At 41.1% G+C, this 23,887-nt stretch overlaps 1 long non-coding RNA gene across 1 annotated transcript in view; it reads right to left on the bottom strand.

Annotated features, from left to right (window-relative positions):
* Positions 1 to 12,675: 12,675 nt before the first annotated feature.
* Positions 12,676 to 23,887, bottom strand: part of LOC143673971 (uncharacterized) — a 122,837-nt gene continuing 111,625 nt past the window's right edge. The window contains exon 3 of the long non-coding RNA XR_013170792.1: positions 12,676 to 13,115. This is a non-coding gene — a long non-coding RNA (uncharacterized LOC143673971). The remainder of the gene's footprint in view (positions 13,116 to 23,887) is intronic.

The following is a 23,887-nucleotide window of genomic DNA, read 5'->3' as shown; positions in this document are numbered from 1 at the left end:
TGTTCTGGAGGAGGAACTAAGACCCGTGCGTCTTATTAAGCCGCCATCTTCTCCGGAAGTCGGGCCAAATTATCTTATTCCCACTCCCTTATTCCATCTTTCACCATCTATATATACCAGTGTCTGGAGAGCATCTTTAATTCAGGACTTAATAAGATAACTAAGGCAATGAATGGATCCCCACCTTGGGACGAAAATTACATAAAGTTGGCCATAAATTAGCTCTCCATGTGAGTATCAGTTTTGTATTTCCCTCCCTGCTTTTCCTGGGTCTGCTGACTTCCTGTCTGCAGGACTCTCCCTATTCCTTTCCCAGGCAGCTTTCCTACACAGGATAATTGTTCATTTTTATCAGGGTTCTCCCTTTCATTCTATTCTGCATGACTCAGAGTTCAACTGAAATCCCAAAAGGGCTTTTTACTTCCCTCTGAAACACCCATACCTTGTCACACCTTCTGCTCCCTGTGCTCTGAGTGCTTCAGTGAGATTTCTCTGGCCCGTGACCTCTGTGTTCAGGAGTTCTATTCCCTACATTGCACTCCTGGGGGCAGTGGGTCATTTTATATACCCCTTGCTTGGGCAGGAAAAGTAAGTGACAGAAGGGATTCCAAGCTGAAAACTGTGACATTTTCTGAGCAATGCCATTCAAAATCTACTCTGGGTGCAGAAACCTATAAGCAAAGTGTACAAAGTGTGCATGGGATGGGAGGGAAAGGGAACCATGTCCCCTCAACTTCCCAGAGGGGGGAAATTTGTAATGGCCTGAAAATAATAAACTTGTTGAAAACACACAAAATCAACCTTATAGAAGGCTCACCATTCTTTCAGACAGTTCTATTTGTCATTCCATGACATAAAATCCACAAACGCTTCATTAATATAGAAAACTTAAACTTAACACTACCCCGTCTGTGATCTTTGCTTCCCATACATTTGCGTCATGCTATGTTCATACTCAGGCTTACACCCCCCATTTTGAATGTACTCACATGTCTATCACTTTGAGGTCTGGGCTCAACCCAGCAGCAGGATGGGGCAGATTGGAAGGGTTTAGGATGTGGTCTGGATCTACCAGCTGGAGTGTGGCAGGTGACTGAGGCCTGACCAGGACAGAGCAGGAAAGCATATGGTCTGACTAAGAGAAGACAGTGTTCAGGAAAGGAGAGCAATGAGTTGGGCAGTGTACAAGCCACAGTAAGTACCCAGGGACTGACTGCAAAGCAGGTGGAGCCCTACCTGGAATACTCAGAAGTCCAGGTGCCTGCTGTGAGGCAATCACTAGGCTGCAGTTCTCAAGCAGACTTTGGTCCCTGGGGGTAGGACAGTATTAGTAGGAAGAAAGCAAGCACCACCCAGGTTTGGATAAAAAGGATACGAGGCAGATTTAAGCAATCAGAGATATTAAGACACCTCCAGGAGCCTGAAGTCTAGCAGCCAGGGTGGGTGGGTAGTAGGCTTAGAATGTAATCTACAAGATCAAATGCCCCTCTACAAGGTCAGAATTGGTCCTAGAAACTGAAGCTCCAGGTCATACATGCAAGAGCCCTAAACCCAGAGAAATGGTTTCAATCAGGCTCTCCACTGACAGGAAGGGATCCAATATTCACGTGGCAAACCTTTGTGAGCTCTCCATACATGCTAGGCACTGCGCCTCACACCCAATCACAATGGAAAATAGTTCCTGCCCTCATGGGGTCCTGAGAAACAAGACTCATTTAACCATCAGCATGGAATCCTGAAGCAGGATTCTTTCCAGCACCTTTGCACAATCATCACAGACTAGAGACCAGTTTCAATACAGGACCTGCAGACATGCTTTATTGTGACCTGTATAGCAAAACATACACACAGTAAAGTGTACAAGTCCTAAGGGAACAGTTTGATGGCTTTATATACCCAACAGCACAGTGTTTTAAAAGGCTAGCTTATAAGGCCAACCCTTATTATAGAGGGGAAGAGAGAGAAGTCTAGTGGGCTGAATAGTTCCCCCACCCCAAAGATGTTCATACCCTAATCACTAGAACTGATGAATATGTAATCATACACAGCAAAGGGACTTTGCAGATGGGATTAAGTTAAGGGCCTTGAGATGGGGAGAGTACTTTGGACTATCTGGGTTGGACTATCTGGGTTGGTCCAGTATAATCATATGGTCCTTTAAATCAGAGGACCTTTCCCAGATAAGTTCAAAGTCAGATCAAGATGTGACTACAGAATAATAGAGAGATGCAAAGTTTCTTCTTTGAAAATGGAGGAAGGAGACCAGGGGCCAAGGAGTGCAGGTATCCTCTAGAAGATGGAAAACAGATTCTCCCCTAGAGCCTCCAGAAAGGAATGCATCCTGCTGACACCTTTATTTTAGCCCAATAGAACTTGTGTTGGACTTCTCACCTACAGATGTGCAAGGTAATAAATCTGTGTTGTTTTAAGCCACTAAATTTATGGCAATTTGTTATGGTAGCAATAGGAAACAGAGTAAGAAAGCTAGATCTTCATCTGTTATAATAGGCTATCAACAGATAATGTCCAAAATTCAAAAATCAAATATAGCATTTTAAGCATATTATTTATATGTGGAGGTAAATACCAGATGAAATGCCTAAAATGGGCCTCTGAGGAGTGAGACTAAAAGGTGAGGCAGGGGTCTGCTGTTCTGAAAACTGTGACAGTTAATTCCATGTATTGACTTGACTAGGCTATAGTGTCCAGTTGTGCGGTCAAGCAAACACTGAACTGACTGTTACTGTAAGGTAGCTCATGGCTAAATAGTCAATTGATTGCAACTAACATCAACAAATGGGATTGCCTTCAGCAGTGATAGAAGTCTCCTCGTCCAATCAGTTGTAGGCCTTAAAAACAGAATTCAGCAGTCAGAAGGAAGTGTTTCTATCTCTACTTCAGCCAGCCAGCTTCTCCTGGAGAATTCAGTGTCACCATTTAGCTTCCAAATTGTGGACTGCCCTACATAATTTGGATTTGCCAATCCTTACAGTTGTGTGAGCCAATTTCTGTAATAAACCTCTATCAGTTCTGTTTCTCTGGAGAACCCTATTACAAGGACTATTAGTGGTGGGTTTTTTTTTTTTTTTTGGTCTAAGTGCAATATAACTTTGATTTTAAAATGTTAGGGCAATGTAATTAGGAAGATATCATTCTTGGTACAAGAAGTTTCCATCTATTGTCTAGAGCTGCACTGGTCTATATGACAGCCACCAGCCATATGTGTTTTTTTAATTAAAATTAAATAATATTAAATAAAATTTAAAATTCAGTTCTTTGGTTGCACTAGCCGCCACATTTCATGCTGGACAACGTATTGAGCAGCACAGATTTGGAATGTTTCCATCATTTCAGAAAGTTCCATTGGAGTGTACTGGTGTAGACCCTTCCTGCACCCTGCCCTACACATCCCTATGCTCATTCGAGTTGGGGACTCCTGTCTAGAACTACGATAGGTCCAAAGACATGAAGTGTATAAAGTTCTTTAACAAGGAAGTTAAAGAAGTTATACCTCCCAAGCAGGATTAAAGGGAAGAGGAATTAGGATATGAGCTAGAAAAGCTCAATTCCAGTTATCTATGGTTGTGTGACAAACCATCTCAAAATTAAGTGACATAAAACAACCATTTTATTATAGTCACAAACTCTGTGGGTCAGAAATTCAGACAGTGCACAGTGGAAAGGGCATATCTCTACTCCTTAAGGCCTAGGGCCTCGGATGGAAAAACTCAAAGACAGGGTTCTGTCATCTGGAGTCATCTTCATTCACAAGTTGATGCTGGTTGTTGGCTGGGACCACCGGTTGGAAACAGCCTGGGATATTTAAACAGGGCCTTTCCCTGTGCTCTGGATTCCTCACCATATGGTGGCTGGGTTCCAAAAGTGAGCATCTGTGCCAGTTTGAATCTGTGCTGTACCCCAGAAAAGCCACGCCCTTTAATCCTTACTCAATATTGCTGGGTGGAAGCTTTTGATTGTTTCCATGGAGATGTGACTGTAGGTGATAACTTTTGATTAGATGATTTCCATGGAGGTATGTCTCCACCCATTCAAGGTGGGGTTGCTTACTGGAGTCCTTTAAGAGGAAACCATTTTGGAAAAAGTATTAGAGCCACGAGAACCTACGCAGCCAGAGACCTTTGGAGATGAAGAAGGAAACCGCCCCTGGGGGAGCTTCGTGAAACTGGAAGCCTGGAGAGAAAGCTAGCAGGCATCACCATGTTCACCATGTGCCTTTACAGTGGAGAGAGAAACCCTGAATGTCATCAGCCTTCTTCAACCAAGGTATCTTTCCTTGGATGCCTTAGATTGGATATTTCTATAGCCTTGCTTTAATTTGGACATTTTCACAGTCTTAGAACTGTAAACTTGCAACTTATTAAATTCCCCTTTTTAAAAGCCATTCTGTTTCTGGTATATCACATCCCTGAAGCTAGCAAACTAGAACAGCATCCAAGACAGAAAGCGGAAGCTGCCAGTTTCTTCAGGCCTGGGCCCAGAGAGTGGCAAGTTCACTTCCAATATATTTTATTGGTCAAGCAGTCACAGACCCAGATTCAAGAAATGGGGACATGAAGTAACCCACTTCTCAAAAGGAGGCATGTCACCGAATTTTAGGGCAATGTTTTAAAACTGCCAGAGCTCAAAACTCCCCTCTCTTCAACAATGCCTACTTTTTGAGGAAAGAAGATTCTTTACAAAACTTTTATTCACTTAATATCCTAAAAATATCAAGTACTTACTGTGTGTCAAACACTGTGTAAACTACTCTTTTGAGTAACAAAGTAAAAGAGAAAAGAGAGAAAGGCAATATGGAGAAAACTCTTTTTTTAAGATAAGAAAAAAACTGAGCATGTTTATAGGCTGAGGAGAAGAAAGCTGTTATGGTGGGGCGGGGGGGGGGATCCATATCCTGGCAAACAGGGAAGGGTTTGATGAGTTTCAGAAAAGGAATTTATTTTGGGCAGCAAGGGGCCATTGCTCTTTTGTCTCTTCCAGAAATGTCTACAACTTTCCTTTTAATGCACTTTCTCCCTTTGGACATTTAAAAGTACATTTGGGGTTGCATGGGTGGTTCAGTGGTAGAATGCTTGCCTGCCATGCGGGAGACCTGGGTTTGATTCCTGGCCCATGCACTCTCCCCTCTGTCCCCCCCCCCCCAAAAAAAGGGCATTTGGACAGAACAGTGTGACACATAGCAGAGAGACGATGAAGACCCAATTCAAAGGCCATTAGTGCCCACAATGCATTATTTCTACAACCACCTCCCCCTATTTAGAAGGAGGGTGAATATAGGGCTTAAAGTCATTCATAACGAGTGTTGAATGCTACTTCATCCAAGATTATTCCAAGAAGCAAACACAGGCAACTACAATGAATTCTCTGAGCAATTCCGATTTTAAGGGAATGGTAAGCTCTTTCCTATACTTCATTTTGTGAGGTTTTGTTTTCATCTTTAGGTAAAGAACCTTTCGCTTTTCTCCAGTTTTTGCACCAGAAAGTTCCTCCAAGTCCACAAATGCAAACATGGTATTTATTCTCCAAATGACCAGTAGAATAATATCAGGCAAATATGGTACAAGGTTGTATTCTCATCATCATCATCATTCTTAGTATTTTTTAAGAAGTCGTTTTATTCTGCCATTCATGAGAAATGATTACTTGGAAAAACATTTTTATTGAATATTGTCAGTGATTGAGTTCCATAATATTCTTAAAGGTGCCATGTGATTTTCCAAAACTACTTGCAGAGTTCTTACTTTCTGATTTTAAAAATGCATGGTCTTGGAGTGCAAATCTCCCTGGCAACGTGGGTCAGAAATCCTGGATGAGCCGGGACCTGACATCATGGGATTGAGAAAGCCTTCTCCACCAAAAAGGGGAAGATAGAAACGAAACTAAATAAATTTTCAGTAGCTGAGAGATTTCAAACAGAGTCAACAGGTTACCCTGGAGGTTATTCTTATGCATTATGTAGATATGCCTTTTTAGTTTATGGTGTATTGGAGTGGCTGGAGGGAAGTACCTGAAACTGTTAAGCTGTGTTCCAGGAGCCTTGATTCTTGAAGAAGATTGTATAACGACATAACTCTTACAGTGTGATTGTGTGATTGTGAAAACTTTGTGTCTGATGCTCCTTTTATCCAGGTATGGAGAGATGAGTAACAAATAAGGATAAAAAATAAATAAACAATAGGGGGGTAAACAATAATGGGTAAAATAAATTGGGTGGATGGAAATACTAGTAGTCAATGAGAGGGAGGAATAAGGGTTATGTGAGGTGTGAGTTTTTCTTTTTTCTTTTTATTTCTATTTCTGGAGTGATGCAAATGTTCTAAAAATGATCATGGTGATAACACAACATGTGATGATATTGTGAACCATTGATTGTATACCATGTGTGGACTATATGTGTGTGAAGATTTCTCAATAAAAATATATTTTAAAAATATGCATGGTCTTCATAAATGTGACATGTAGTCACCAAAGGGGGACAAAATCTAAAAACCATGTGTGGCTGAGAGTCATGTAACGGACTCATTTGTGGTCCTCTCATTTGCTACTTTTCATCTGTCATTTTGGAGCTATTAATAGCTCACAGTAATGAAGTCATGTTACTATAGCTTTCTCATTTGACTTCCATTTAATTTTAACAAATATTTACCAAGCCCTTATTACATAGTAGCAATGCAGAAAAGGCCAAATATGAGGAAGAAAGTGGTAAATATGTTTGTAAGATGAAGTGAGAACTGGAAACTAAAGAATCAAATAACTCCTCTAAATCCAGTGATATGAGAAACAAAATTAAAAAAAGAAACTTATTAGGACATAGGAGTCATATGCAATTTATATAAACATAAACAGACAACCCTAGGAGAAAACTGAATAAGGAAACCAAGTTAAGACAATGAATTCTGAGCCAAGTCTTTTAAAAAGAGTAGCTTTGTATTGAGAGCCCATTGTTTTAACTGCTGAGGAAAACAAAAGAGGAATGAAAGTTAAGAAGGAAAAGGGTGTGGGCCCACGATTCCCATCTCCCTGAGTAAACCTGACTATCAGTGCTGGAGCTAAACACAACAAGGGAAAATGCTGTTTTTCTGGGCCCCTGTTTTGTGTAATTTGAAGCCTTTCTTTTTCAAACAACCTAAGCCAATGTATTAGGTAACTGATTCAAAAGGCAAATTCATTGATGTGATAAAACTATATAGAGAAAGCCCTGGGGACTCCTCAAAGCCAAAAATCCCATGCCCTACTTCCTCTTTGAACTCTCTTGAGTTTCCTTTTGCTATCTTTTGAAATTTGAAATCCCCACCAAGCAGCTATTTTGGTTCGCTAAAGCTGATGAAATGCAATATACCAGAAATGAGTTGGTTTTTAAAATGGGGATTTATTAACTTATAAGCTTACAGCTCTTAGGCCATGAAAAATGCACAATTTAAGGCATCTACAGGATGATACCTTCTCTGAAGACAGGCTCTGGTGAGCATGGACTCCTGGTGAGCCTGGTCTCCTGTCAGATAGCAAGGCACATGGCGACAACTGCTAGTTGTCTCCTGGGTTTCATTGCTTACAGATTTTGGCTTCAGTAGCTTCCTCTCTGAGCTTTTCTGTGAGCATCTCTGAATTTCATCTCTTCTTCTACATATATTTTATCCTCCAGTAAGAGGATTAAGTCCTACCTCCCCACCCCCCACCTTGAATGAGGTGGGTCACATCTTAATTGAAACAACTTAATCAAAAGATTCCACCCACAATAGGTCTACACCCACAGGAATGGATTAAAATTTCATGACCTTTTCTCAGGTACATAAAGCTTCAAACTACCACAGCACCTGACCCAGTTAGCCAATCAAGCTGTTAGTTTATTATGTTTGACCAAATACAAAATAAAGTCCACCTGACCTAAACCCATCCCTATAAGACAGACAATCTCTTGTCCAATCAATAGGAGTCATGCTAACTTCCTTTTATGTCTATAAAAATTATTTGCTATCTCTAGAACCTGCAAGCTATTTCTATTCTTTCAAGTGATCTGGCTTCAAAATTTTGGTGTTCCAAGTAAAGTGCTGTAGTCTGCAAATTCTACAGTGATTTGTCTTCTAAAAATTTTAGAGGCCCCAGTAAGCTTAGATGGTGTCCCTCTGGACCTGAGGGCTGTAGCAACCTCTGATGAGGGTCTCACAATAGATCCTCACCTCCATAGGATTGACTCCGCATCCCACATATAACTCCTTCCTCTATTCGACTCTGCAATTTGCAACAAGTTCAATTGCCTTTTCTTGGTGACCTTGATTTAGGAACCTTTGGCTTGGGTTTGGTTTTGATTCTGTCATCAGACTGACCTTCCATTTGTTTTCAGTTCATTTCTTTTCACTTCTAATGGTCTCTCCTGGAGACATAGGGTTTGGGAATCCAGGAAGCCTGATAAGCCAAGTCCCAACCTGGATGTGTTTTGCCAGTCCTCTTGCTCCAGTGCAATGAGCCTCCTTTTCTCCCCATTATGTTGCTTGTGTTCAGTTCCAGTCACATCTGGGACTTTCACTCACTGGAGGTTCTGCTAAGGTTCAAGCAGTATCCAAGTGGCCAGTAGAAAAATTATCAGACAAATACAGTGTTCTAGTTTGCAGACTACTGGAACATGATATACCAGAAACAGAATGGCTTTTTAAAAAGGGAATTTATTAAGCTGCAAGTTTACATGTTCTAAGACCATGAAAATGTCCCAAATTAAAGTAAGTCTATAAAAATGTCCAATCTAAGGCATCCAGGAAAGATAGCTTGGTTCAAGAAAGCCAATGACATTCAAGGTTTTTCTCTCTAGTTTAAAGGCACATGGTGAACATGGCGATGTCTGCTAGCTTTCTCTCCAGGCGTCTGGTTTCATGAAGCTTGGGGATGGTCTCCTTCTTCATCTCCAAAGGTCTCTGGCTACAGGGGCTCTTGTGGCTCTAAAGCTTTTTCCAAAATGGCTTCCTTTTAAAGGGTTCCAGTAAGCAACCCCACCTTAATTGGGTAGAGACCTATTTCCATGGAAACCATCTAATCAAAAGTTATCACCCACAATTGGATGGGTCACATCTCCAAGGAAATGATCAAAATGTTCCCATCCAGGAATACTGAATAAGGATTAAAGAACTTGGGTTTTCTGGGGTACACAGCAGGTTCAAACTGGCACATGTAGTATTTGCATTTTCATCATCAGCATCATCCTTAGTATTTTTGCTTTTAAAGTGTGCATCTTTTTTTAAAAAATATTTTTATTGATAAATCTTAACACACAAACATTCTAGACATGGTGTATAATCAATGGCTCACAATATCATCACATAGTTGCATATTCATTAACATGATCATTTTTTAGAATATTTGTATCACTCTAGAAACAGAAATAAAAAGCAAAAGAAAGAACTCATACGTAAGTTACCCCTCCTCCCATTGACCACTAGTATTTCCATCTACCTAATTTATTTTAACCTTTTTCCTCCCTATTATTTGCATATTTTTTGTCCTTATTTTTTACTCATCTGTCTATACCCTAGATAACAGGGGCAGACACAAGGTTTTCACAATCACACAGTCACATTGTAAAAACTATATCATTATACAATCGTCTTCAAGAATCAAGGCTACCGGAACACAGCTTGACTGTTTGAGGTACTTTCCTCCAGCCACTCTAATACACCATAAACTAAACAGAGACATCTATAAAATGTGTAAGAACGGGTGGGCCACAGTGGCTCAGCAGGCAAGAATGCTTGCCTGCCATGCCAGAGGACCTGGATTCGATTCCCGGTGCCTGCCCATGTTAAAAAAAAAAAAAAATTTTTTAATTAAAAAAAATTTTAAAAAAATGTATAAGAATAACCTCCAGGATAATCTGTTGACTCTGAAATCTCTCAGCCACTGAAAGTTTATTTTATCTCATTTCTCTCTTCCTCCTTTGGATCAAGAAGGCTTTCTCAATCCCTTTGAGAACTCATCACAGGAGTTCTTTCCCATATTGCCAGTGAAATATAGACCCCTGGGAGTCATGTCCCATGTAGTGGGGGGAAGGCAGTGAGTTTACCTGCTGAGTTGGCTTACAGAGAGGAGCCACACCTAAGCAACAAAAGATGTTCTCTAGGGATGACCCTTAGGCCTAATTTTAGATAGACTTAGCCTATCCTTTGCAGGAATAAGTTTCACAGGGGCAAACCCCAAGATCAAGGGCTCGGCCTATTGATTTAGTTGGCTCCACTGCTTGCAAAAATATCAGAAATCCCTCAAATGGGGAAGTTAAGTATTTTCTCCTTTCTCCCCAGTTCCCCAAGGCGACCTTGAAAATACTTCTTTATTCACTGCCCAAATTACTCCAGATATATTGGGGTATCACACTAACTTGTGCAAATCAACAAAGTTTCACACCCTACTCAAGATTTCATGTACTTATGGTGCTCAGCTAAATTGACTATACAAGTTAAATTAGGAAATGCACAACCCAAAGTAAAAATTTTGCACCAAATAAAACATCTCTCCCTTGGTCTTATACAGAAGTTGAAGTTTTAAAATATGGATATCATCCTTTACCTTATATTCTGATTTATCTTAGACCTATTCCATATCAGCTTCATTCATATTTCTACTTGAGGTCAGATCACTTTTTCAACTTTTTAAACAATTCCTGTGTGGGATACTGCTGACTTTCACAGCTTCAGAGCTCTAATTCTGAGTCTCGGGCATCACATAAATACCCAATGTTGCTGGGAATGACCTGGTTATAAACAAATAGCTCGGTATCTCAGAATTTAGAAATAACAGGAACAACTCCTGAATAGATGTGACTGCCGTAAGAGCTTACAGTCTAGGACCCTTTACAATAGGCCCCAACCCGATAACCCATGCTCTTGACTTTAGTTCACCAGGTTTTTATATTAAAGTTAGTCCATATGAGTAAGGCATGATAATATTTGTCTTTTTGCTTTTGCCATTTCATTCAACATACTGTCCTTAAGGTTTATTACTTAGTTGCATGCCTCACAATTTCATTCCTTCTTGCAGCAGCTCAGTAGTCCATTGCATGTATACCCCACAGTTCTCCCTACCAATCCTCAGTCATTGTACCCTTAGGCCACCTCCATTCATTGTGGTGGTGTATGAATAGACACCAGTGTGAAAATGTCCATTTGTGTCCCACACTCAGCTCCTCCAGGTATACACTGAGCAACAGGGTTTCAGGATCATATGGCAACCCCACCCTAGCCTCCTGTGGAACCACCACACTGCCCTCCAAGAGGCTGTGCCTATCAGTTGCCCTGAGAGTACATCCTTGGTATTTTTCAAAAGCCACTTTATTCTGCCATTCAAGAGAAATAACTCCTGGTAAAATATTTTCATTGAATTTTGTCAGTGGGTGAGCTTTTGGTCCAGGGCCCAAGCCATTTCATCTGACTGCAGCATAATGGGATCTTCTTGCTCTAAATCTCCCTCTCCTCTTCCCATGAAAACTCCTTCTTATCTGTACTCCCACCATGGGCCTGTGACTTTCTGTTCAAGCGTGGCTCTCATGAAGGATGACTTGTCTTTATTATAGCTACTCTGAGAAACTTTATAGGAACAAAAATGTGCATTTGAGAGATGCCTTAAAAAAATTCCAAGAGAGTATTTGGAGTCTGCTGGAGGACAATTTGTTTCTATAATAGCGTCACTTAATGGTTTATTAGAAAAAGAAAAGGCCAAAAACATAATAAAAGAGAAGGATCCCAAACCTACCTAAAATTCCGCATCTTCCTATATCCAGCTCTTCTCCCATAGCTGCCCTAACCAGTTCCTTTTGATCCACTGTGGGAAAATAATCTAGTCCAGCTTCCCTTAGAGATTAAGACTTCAATGGAAACTGGCTGCCCCTAGAGCAGAATTTAAACCTTGGACTCAAACTGAATTAAAAGCTTTAAGATTTCTCCAAATAAGCCCAGCAAATACTCCTAGAAGAAATTCAGAATCATTTTAGATGCTTATGATTTAGGGCTACCTGACCTATATCAGGTCAGAACCTCAGATGCTAAAATCTGGTTGTATTCTTCCCCATTCGGAGAATTCCTGATATTCTCACAAGCAGTGGGAACAACCAAAGCAATAGTCTGAGCCCTCAATCTTGGTGTTCATCCATATGAAACTTATTCCTGCAAAGCAAAAGCTAAGCCTACTCATAATTATGCCTAAGAGTCATCCCCAGAGAACGTCTTTTGTTGCTCAGATGTGGCCTCTCTCTCTAAGCCAAGTAGGCTAATGAACTAAGGGACTACATGGGACATGACTCCCAGGGGTATAAATCTCCCTGGCAATATGGGACAGAAATCCCAGCTTTCATCATGACCCAGTATCATGAGATTGAGAAAGCCTTCTTAACTAAAAGGGGAAAGAGAAAAATGAGACAAAATAAAGTTTCAGTGGCTGAGAGATTTCAAACAGAGTCAACAGGTTATCCTGGAAGTTACTCTTATGTATTACATAGATATCCCTTTTTAGGTTATGGTGTATTGGAGTGACTAGAGGGAAGTACCTAAAACAGTTGTGCTGTACTCCAGTAGCCTTGATTCTTGAAGACAACTGTATAACAATATTGCTTCTACAGTGTGACTGTGTGATTGTGAAAACCTTGTGTCTGATGCCCCTTGTTCTAGTTTGCTAGCTGCCAGAATGCAATACACCAGAAACAGAATGGCTTTTAAAAAGGGGAATTTAATAAGTTTGCAGTTCTAAGGCTGAGAAAATGTCCCAATTAAAACAAGTCCATAGAAATGTCCAATCTAAGGCATCCAGGGAAAGATATCTTGATTCAAGAAGGCCAGTGAAGTTCAGGGTTTCTCTCACAACTGGAAAGGCACGTGGCAAACACAGTCAGGGTTTCTCTATCAGCTGAAAGGGCACATAGTGAACACGGTGTCATCTGCTAGCTTCCTCTCCAGCTCACTGGGAGGCGTTTTCCTTCTTCATCACCAAAAGTCACTGGCTGGGGGACTCTCTGCTTCATGGTTCTGCAGCACTCTCTGTTGTGGCCTTCTCATGGCTCTGCCATTCTTCTCTGCTCTCTCTGAATCTCTCCTTTAGAGGATTCCAGTAAGGTAATCAAGACCCACCTAGAATGGGTGAAGACACGTGTATTAGTTAGGGATCTCTAGAGAAACAGAATCAACAGGGAACACTTGCAAATATAAAATTTATAAAAGTGTCTCATGTGACGGCGGGAATGCAGAGTCCAAACTCTGCAGGGCAGGCTGTGAAGCTGATGATTCCGAAGGGGGGTCTGGATGAACTCTACAGTAGAGGCTCACCAGCCAAAGCAGGAAGAGAGCCTGTCTCTTCTGAATCCTCCTTAAAAGGCTTCCAGTGATCAGATTAAGCATCACTCATTGCAGAAGACACTCCCCTTGGCTGATTACAAATGGAATCAGTTGTGGATGCAGCTGACATGATCATGATTTAATTCTATGAAATGTCCTCATTGCAACAGACAGGCCAGCACTTGCCCAACCAGACAAACAGGTACCACCACTTGGCCAAGTTGACACATGAACCTGACCATGACAACACATCTCCACCTAATCCAGTTTAACAACCACTTTTGATTTAGTCATATCTCCAGGAGATGATCTAATTAAAAATTTAAACATACAGTACTGAATAGGGATTAGAGGAAATGGCTGCCTTTACAAAATGGGATTAGGATTAAAACATGGCTTTTCTAGGGTACATACATCCTTTCAAACCAGCACACTCTGTTTATCCAGGGTAAGGACAGATCATTTAAAAATATGGATAAAAATAAATAAATAATAGGGGGGTTAATGGGTAAAAATAAATTGGGTAGATGGAAATACTAGTGGTCAATGAGAGCGAGGGGTAAAGGGTATAGGATGTTTGGGTTTTTTCTTTTTTCTTTTTATTTCTATTTCTGGAGTGATGCAAATGTTCTCAAAATGATTATGGTGGATGAATACACAATTATGAGATGGTATTGTCAGCCACTGATTATATGCCAAGTATGGATTCTATGTGTGTGAAGATTTGTTAATTAAAATATTTTTAAAATAAAGCTGATTGTACTGACCTGGAAAGGGACTGACATGCAATAAACTGGAGAGTCAGATAGGCCTGCGAATTGGGTCAAAGTTTCTGTAATATTGCACATCAGGAAAAAGAAAATCTTGAAATTCTCCTCCACAAATTATTATGGGAAAGCTTAGGTTCTCACTTTATATAAACAACTTCAATGTGTCCCCTCTGACAAGAGCAAAAATTCTGATAAAAATATAAGAATGGAGCAAGAAGAGAAAACTAGCTCTATTTAATTCTGTATTTCTATGTTTTTATGTCTAACTCATGGCTGAAAAGTTCTCTTTTTTAATTCTTATTGATAAAACAATGTACAAGCACATACATTCTTTTTTTTTTAGTTTTCTAATTCTTTTTTAAATGTAATGTGTGAACATGAAAATTCTCACTATATCATCATTCCATTCTTGGTATATAATCAATAACTCACAGTATCATCACATGGTTGTATATTCATCACCATGATCATTTCTTAGAACATTTGCATCAATTCAGAAAAAGAAATAAAAAGAAAAAAGAAAAACCTCATACATACCATACCCTTTACCCCTCCCTCTTATTGACTTCTAGTATTTCCATTTACACAATATATTTGAGCCTTTGTTCCCCTATTGCTTCCTATACCCCTTACCACTTCCTTTCTTAGATCACTAGCATTTCAATCTACTAAATTTATTTTAACATTTGTTCCCACTGTTATTCATTTTTAATCCATATATTTTACTCATCTGCCCATACCATAGATAAAAGGAGCATCAGACACAAGGTTTTTTATAATCACACAATCAAATTGAGAAAGCTATATCATTATACAATCATCTTTAAGAAACATGGCTATTGGAACACAGCTCTACATTTGCAGGCACTTCCCTCCAGCCTCTCCAATATACCTTAACTAAAAAGCTGATATATATATGATGGGTAAGAATAACCTCCAGGATAACTTTTCAACTCTGTTTGAAATCTCTCAGCCATTGACACTTTATTTTGTCTCATTTCTTTCTTCCCCCTTTTGGTCAAGAAGGTTTTCTCAATCCACTGATGCTGAGTCCCAGCTCATTCTAGGATTTCTGTCCCACATTGCCAAGAAGGTTTACACCCCTGGGAGTCACATCCCACATAGAGAGGGGCAGAGCAGTAAGTTTGCTTTTCATGTTGGCTGAGAGAGCGAGGCCACATCTGAGCAACAAAAGAGGTTCTCTGGGGATGACTCTTAGGCCTAATTTTTTTTTTCATGGGCAGACACCAGGAATTGAACTCAGGTTTCCAACATGGCAGGTGAGATTTCTGCTTGCTGAGCCACCATGGCCCACCCTAGGCCAAATTTTAAGTAGGCTTAGTCTATCCATAAATTTCATATGAACAAACCCCAAGATTGAGGGCTTGGCCTACTGCTTTGGTTGTCCCCACTGCTTGCGAGAATATCAGGAATTCTCCAAATGGGGCAGTTGAATGTTCTACTTGTCTTGCCATTCCCCCAAGGGGACTTTGTAAATACTTCTTTATTCATTGTTCAAATCACTCTGGGATTTATTGGGGCATCACTCTGGATGAACCTACAAAGTCTCATGCCTTATTCAAGGTCCCATGTACTTATAGTGTTCAATTAAGCTGTCCATAAAAGTTATATTAGGAGATGCACTAGTCAAAATAAATATTTTTTGCGTTAGTCTCATACATAAGTTAAAGTTCTAAAATATGAATTACCATTTATTTTCAACACCCTGCAATATTGACATTGCTTTGGTCTTCCTCATGCAAAAACATTTTTTAATTCACACATTTAGTAACTATCATTGTATACTCTAGACATTCCTAGATTATATCATCTCAGTCTTTATTGTCTATCTTTCCTTCCGGTTTCATTTGTGCCCCCAGCCCTTCTCCCTCTATCATTCTCACATTCATCGGCTGAAAAATTCTTAATTGAAGCTATAAGCTCTGTATTTGTATCTGTCGGTATGTTTGATGTATATTTTCCTATCTCCAGATATGGTAATACCAAATTAACATATAAAAAGTCTTAAAAGAGCTCTATTCAAATTGCTTAAAGATAAATAAGCTCCCATATATAAACTAATACTCTGTTATAAAGAAGCCACACCTGAAAAAGAACAAACATTCATCCAGTGGTGGAGAAGAAAAGAATTTATTCATGATCTTTTAAGAATGGGCATTCAACCAAAAAAAATGATGGCTGGTGCACCAAACAATAGAATGCCACAGATTTTATACCCTAAGCTTAGCATGCAGGTCCCTCACCTGTTTCTCCATTGATTGGATACTCCAGAGGTTACAGCATATCCAGACAGTCTAACTAATTCAAATTTACCACAGAAGGTTCCCGCTTTTGATTATGTTTTACACTTCAGTGATCCTAGCTGCTACTTATTTAAACTTGTTTCTATACATATAAGTATTTGGCACCAATTCTAAGCTTGCAGCAGAGGCCTTCTTTCCCTGCCTATAAGACCAGTGTGAGCCATTTTGTTCTCTCATCCTGTGCCATGTTGTGTGAAAGCTAAACTTAATTTTATTCTTACAAATTCCCCCTCTTTCTTTCTTAACTCCTTTAGTTTTTACATTCAGGTTTTTTTTTTCAAATTTGATAAGAGCTTTTTCATACTTATCATAGCAATCTTCCTCTTTAAGGGGTATGAACTGTTTTGCCTTTACTGAACAGGAATTTGCTTGGTTAGGGCAGTTTCAATGAGTTTCTGAGCTAGCCCTTGGGATACATGGGATGGACACCTGGGATAATGTAATACCCCACGTGCTGCGAGCACCCCAGTTATGATGATTAAAGAAGTTAATGTGGACAGTGTCACCAGTTTCCATTTCCCAAATCAGCTTTCTAACCATCCCATGAGGGGGTTATCAATGCCTGAATTTTCTGCCAATTTTGGATAAGGCTGTTAGGCCTTGTAAAGCAGTTCCATATGGGGCTGTATTATTTGGGATAAACGTACAACAACTCCCCCGACCATAACACAAATGCCTTCCTTTTCAGCTAGCATCCTGTCTAGCACCATCCTATTCTCCCATGTTGTCCAGCTAGTAGCATCCAACTGTTCTGCTATTCCTTAACTGCATCCTTGGCATAATTGATAAATCTTTGCTGAACCACATTTTTGTTGATGGTGACCCACCAGAATAAGGATGACTCAAGTCCTGCAGTCACTTGATTCCTAGCCTTAAGCTCATTCAAGATTCCCTGTGACACCCCTATACTGTCTAAATGAATTCAATCATCAAAGGCACGAAGTAGGCATTTTTTCTTTCTTTTCCCTTGGGCTAGAACTTCCTCCTCCTTTTCAAATGCCAGGGTGAATGGAATGGCCAATTGGACCAGAGCACAGGCCCCCTTCCACTTTTCAGGTAGTAATGGTCAGAGGAACATCAAAGGTCTGCTCGGGGCATAGTTAAACTGAAGAAATAGCGAGTACTATCCTCAGTGACATCCTATGCTTGGGTACACGAGATCGTGGTTCCAAGGTCCTGGAGCCCTATTTTCCCATCTAGAGAGGCAGGCTGAGTGGTTTCCTGGATGGAGGCAGGAAACAGTATGGCCTGGACTTTTCCACCCATGCCTGGAGGGAAAAGGGAGGACAACATATGACAACGTAGTATTCTGAAAGAGTGCCATGAATTTGAACGCCTTTTCATATTTTTCTGTACCTATTTAGAAAGGGCATGATAAAGGCAGTTGGTCAGCCTGTTGCACAAACACAACAGTTGCTTTTGTCTAGATTCTAGACTGTATACTTAATCCATTCTACCCACGCATTTTTATTTCCATACCCTGTCTCTATTTCTACAGTTTGCTTTAAATTTTCTGCCTTGACCACCCTAACAACCTTGGGATCATTCTGCATAGGGGAACTAACCTCCAGCTGGGTTTCCTTTGGTGCTATTGAAGAGTTAACATTGTTGATGTCAGGGAGAGGACATGTATCTTGAACCTTCCTGGAGGGTCTTTTCAGTGAGGTCTGTCCACATTCCATATTTTCTGTAAACTACTACTACATCTCTGCTGCCACCCCCTGGGGGACATTTACCTGCTTCCTTGATGATTATCACTACCAGGTTATACTGAAGATTTTTGCAATTTGGTGGGGAAGTTTCCTTTATAGAAGGTTATTTTATCCTTTAATGACCTCTAGGTCTGTGAAATGAATCCCATGTTCATGGCCTACCCTTGAAACTGGGTAATCCATGATAAATTGTATTAGTTAGGATTCTCTAGAGAAACAGAACCAACAGGAAACACTCACAAATATAAAATTTACAAAAGTGTCTCATGTAACCATGGTAATGCAGAGTCCAAAATTCACAGAGTAGGCTGTCAAGCCAACAATTCCGATAGAGGGTCTGGACGAACTCCACAGGAGTGGCTCACTGGCCGAAGGAGGAAAAGAGCCTGTCTCTTCTGAATCCTCCTTGAAAGGCTTCCAATGATTAGATTAAGCATTACTTATTGCAGAAGACATGCCCCTAGGCTGATTACAAATGGAATCAGCTGTGGATGCAAATGATGTGATCATGATTTAATTCTATGAAATGTCCTCATTGCAACAGACAGGCCAGCACTTGTCCAACCAGACAAACAGGTACCACCACTTGGCCAAGTTGACACATGAACCTGATCATGACAATCCACCCCTTGTCAACTTGGCAGCTATACATATGACCTTAAACCATACCTGATTTCAAAATAAAAAACATTAAAACAAACATTTTTCCTTTCACCTAAAAATACTCAACTGTCCTGTATATAACTGGAAACATATTAACTCTCTCCAGAATAAGGTACAAGTCCTTGGGTAATATTCATTCTTAAACTTGATATCTTACAACTTAAATAGTATAACAGGAACAAAACATCACAGTCCATGTTTCTGCAACTGATCACATGCTCATAGTTCATATTTATCACTACCTTCTTCTGCTACCCATTCCATGTTCCCTTTACCCTCAGCAAGCACCTCAGCTGGTCATGGTTCTTTGCCTGGTGGGGTGACCCAAACCTTCATTCTGGAAGTTTCAGAACCATTGGTAGTCCTGCCTGGATTGAGTTGTTGCAGTTTTCCATTGATTTTAATTACAGGGAATGGCAGTACTAAAAGACGCCCTAGGGGGATCTCCTATATTCCAAGAAAGCCCTTCTTTAATTCCATTGTGTAGTTGCAGTCCTATTTCTCTCTGATAGTCAGGGTCAAACACCCCAAACAATAATGAAATCCCCTTCTTGGCTTTTTGATCCAGGAGCACGAGTAGCCCAAAAGTGGCAGTCTTAGATTCCAGTTCAATGGAATCATTGTTGTTTCTCCTGGTGGAAGCACTCCCAATTTTTGGAACTAAAACCTGTAGACCAGCAGAGCTCAGGGTTGCAGGGACAGGAAGCAAAAATTTTCCTAGTGGATCACTGGGGGTAATAGTGAGTGGTACCACTCCCATTTCCACCCCTTGGTTCCTGGACCCATGGATCCTGGCTATGGGAGAAACAGCACCAAATAGCTTCCTGGAGAACATTACCCCAGCCCTTCAAGGTACTGCCACCTAGTTGGCACCATAATTGAGTTTTCAAATGGCCATTCCAGTATTGTATCAATCCAGCTGCTTCTGGATGATGGAGAACATGGTGAGACCAGAGAATTCCATGAGCATGTGCCCATTCCCACACTTCATTTGCTGTGAAGTGTGTTTCTTGATCAGAAGTAATGCTGTGTGGAATATCATGATGATGGATAAGGCATTCTGTAAGCCCACAGATGGTAGTTTTGGCAGAAGCATTGCATGCAAGAAAAGCAAACCCATATCCAGAGTATGTGTCTATTCCAGTTAGAGCAAATCACTGTCCCTTCCATGAAGGGAGTGGTCGAACGTAATCAGCCTGCCAACAAGTAGCTGCCGGTCACCTCAGGGAATGGTGCAATATCGGGGGCTGAGTGTGAGTATCTGCTGCTGGCAGATTGGGCACTCAGCAGTGGCTGCAGCTAAGCCAGCCTTGTGAGTGGAAGTCGATGTTGCTGAGCCCATGCACAGCTTCCATCCCTATCACCATGACTACTTTGTTCATGAGCCCAATGGGCAATGACAGGAGTTGCTGGGCAAAGAGGCTGACTGGTATCCACAGAATGGGTCATCTTATCCAATTGATTATTAAAACCTTCCTCTGCTAAAAACACCTCTGGTGAGCATTCACATGGGATACAAATATGTTCATTTCTTAGCACACTCAGAAAGGTCTATCCACATACTTCTTCCCCAGATCTCTTTGCTACCAATTTTTCAATTATGGTCTTTCCAAGTCCCTGACCATCCAGCCAAACCATTAGCAACAGCCCATGAGTCAGTATACAAACGCACCTCTGGCCAGTTTTCCTTCCAAGCAAAATGAACAACAAGGTGCACTGCTCGAAGTTCTGCCCACTTGGAGGATTTCCCCTCACCACTGTCCTTCAAGGACACCCCAGAAAGGGGTTGTAGTGCTGCAGCTGTCCACTTTCAGGTTGTACCTGCATATTGTGCTGAACCATCTGTAAACCAGGCCCGAGTTTTCTCTTCCTCAGTCAATTCATTGTAAGGAACTCCCCAAGAGGCCTAGCTCTGGTCTGGGAAAGAGAAGATAATGTGGCAGAAGCAGAGACCATGGGCATTTGGGCCACTTCCTCATGTAACTTACTTGTGCCTTGAGGACCTGCTCTGGGCCTGTCTCATATATATCATTTCCATTTTACAATAGAGTGCTGCTGCACACACCCAAATTTATGGTTTGGTGGGTCAGACAACATCCAGCTCATGATAGGCAACTCAGGTCTCATGGTAACTTGGTGACCCATGGTTAAGTGCTCAATCTCTACTAAGGCCCAGTAGCAGGCCAAAAGCTGTTTCTCAAAACAAGAGAAGTTATCTGCAGCAGATGGTAAGGCTTTGCTTCAAAATCCTAAGGGTCTGCATTGTGATTCTCCTATAGGGGCCTGCCAAAGGCTCCAGACAGAATCTCTATTTGCCACTGACACTTCCAGCACCATTGGATCTGCTGGATCATACAGCCCAAGTTGGTCAGAGCAGCTTGAAAAGCAACCTGGACCTGTCGCAGAGCCTCCTCTTGTTCAGGTCCCCACTCAAAATTAGCAGCTTTTCTGGTCACTCAATAAATGGGCCAGAGTAGCACATTCAAATGAAGAACATGTTGTCACCAAAATCCAAAGAGACCAACTAGACATTGTGCCTCATTTTTGGTCATAAGAGGTGCCAGATGCAGCAACTTATCCTTCACCTTAGAAGGGATATCTCAACATGTCCCATACCACTGGACACCTAGAAATTTCACTGAGGTGGAAGGTCCCCATATTTGTGTTGGATTTATCTCCCATCCTTTGACACGCAAATGCCTTACCAGTAAGTCTAGAGTAGTTGCGCCTTCTTGCTCACTAGGTCTAATCAATATAATAAAATCAATATAATGAACTAGTGTGATGTCTTGTGGGAGGGAGAAACAATCAAGATTCCTGCAGACAAGATTATGACATAGGGCTGCAGAGTTGATATACCCCTGAGATATGACAGTGAAAGTATATTGCTGACCTTGCCAGATGAAAGCAAATTGTTTCTGGTGGTCCTTACTAACAGCTATTGAGAAAAAAGCATTTTCCAGATCAATAGCTGCATACCAGGTACCAGGGGATGTATTGATTTGCTCAAGCAATGATACCACATCTGGAACAGCAACTGCAACTGGAGTTACCACGTGGTTGAGCTTATGATCATCCACTGTCATCCTCCAAGACCCATTTGTTTTCTAACCAGGCCAAATAGGAGTGTTGGATGGGGATGTGGTGGGAATCACCACCCCTGCATCCTTCAAATCCTTAAGAGTGCCAGTAATCTCTGCAATTCCTCCAGGAATCTGGTATTGCTTCTGATTTGCTATTTTGCTAAGTAGAGGCAGTTCTAGTGGCTTCCACTTGGACTTTCCCTCCATAATAGCCCTCATTGCACGAGTTGGAGAGCCAATGTGGGGATTCTGCCAGTGGCTCAGTATGTCTATTCCAATTAAGCATTCTGGAACTGGGGAAATAACTACCGAATGGGTCCGGGGGCCTACTGGACCAACTGTGAGATGGACCTGAGCTAAAACTCCATTGATCACCTGGCCTCCATAAAACCCCACTCTGACTGGTGGACCAGAGTGATGTTTTGGATCCCCTGCGATTAATGTCACTTCTGAATCAATGTCTAATAATCCCAGAAATATCTGATCATTTCCTTTTCCCCAATGCACAGTTACCCTGGTAAAAGGCTGTTGGTGTCCTTGGGGAAGGCTTGGAGGAAGATTAACAGTATAAATTTGTGGCAGTGTAACAGGGTTCTCCCCCAAAGGGACCTAGCCCCCTTCATTCAAGGGGCTCTGGGTCTGTAAACTGTCTCAAGTCTGGAAATTGATTAAGGGGCTTTGACTCTGTGCTTTTGTAATTCAGGTTAGACTTCTGTTCACTCGACCTAGAACTCTTTTGTTTCTATAGCTTGAATAAGAATTTAGTAGACTGCCCATCTATTGTATTTCTAGGTACCCCATGATTTACTAGCCAATGCCACAAATCTCTGAGAGTCATATCATTTTGACTCCTGCTTTGAGTTTGCTGTCTATTATAATAACCTCGTCTATCCTGTCTTTGGCGATTATGTGCTGCCACCTGGCTTCTGCCAACGTGGGATCTGGTCATCCCCATTGTGTTTAAGGATTCCAGCTCAGTGACAGCAGTTCCTACAGTAATATCTGACCTACAGAGAAGTGCAACTACAGAGCTCTTCAGGGATGATGGCACTAGTCTCACAAGTTTATTTCTCACTGTTCTGGTAAAATATGCATCCTCTGAACATTCCTGGGGTGTAAGGGCAGGCTTTGCATGATAAATCCACTCTAACATTCCAATCTCTCTAAGCCTCTGGATCCCCTCATCTACATTATACCAGGGCAGTTCTGGCATTTCAACCTCAGGTAATGTGGCCACCTTTTGATCCATGTTTCAGCCAACCCTCCAAACAAACTGTTAATAACTTTTCTAACCCCTTGAGCTATAACATTGAATGCAGAATCTCTACTTAGTGGGCCTATGTCAATAAATTCAGCCTGATCCAGTCTTATATTCCTCCCACCATTATCCCACACCCTTAAAATCCATTGCCGCACATATTGCCCTGATTTCCGTCTATATAAATTGTAAAACCACACAATTCTTTTGGAGTATAATGTACCTCCTCATGTGTGATACTTTGTACCTCACCTTTAGGTGCCTGTTGGGACTTTAGTCTCATTATAGGTCTGGAAGGATTGAGGGGTGGTGGGGTGGGTCATGAAAAGAATTAGAAATATCTTCCAAGCCATTTGCTTCTGGGCATTCATTTGCAGTTTCATCTGGTGAAACAGGATTAATCACTCTACGGCTAATCCCTTCAGGAGGAGGTGGGGTGGAAAACTCCTCAAGGCAGGCTGGAGGTGGGGTGGCTATTTCCTCAGGGCAGACCATTACAGGGTTATCTAGAGAAGACTCAGCATGACCTAGGGTTTCAACCTCACCCCCAACATCATTACCAATCCATATGTCATCATCCCATTTTTCAGGGTCCCACTCCTTTCCAATTAATGCCCTCACTTTAATGGCAGACACCATGTAACATTGAGATTTCAGTTTATGTTGTAAAGTTGCTACTTTAACAGTAAGATTCTGAGTCTGATTTTTGGAGATCTCAAGTGTGTGGCTACAGGAAATAAGATTTTCCTTCAGGATAC

The sequence above is a fragment of the Tamandua tetradactyla genome, chromosome 2 (assembly GCF_023851605.1).
Source record: "Tamandua tetradactyla isolate mTamTet1 chromosome 2, mTamTet1.pri, whole genome shotgun sequence".
Classification (NCBI taxonomy): domain Eukaryota; kingdom Metazoa; phylum Chordata; class Mammalia; order Pilosa; family Myrmecophagidae; genus Tamandua; species Tamandua tetradactyla.
Note: the sequence above shows the minus strand (reverse complement) of the source record. Positions and strands in the feature narration are given on the sequence as shown.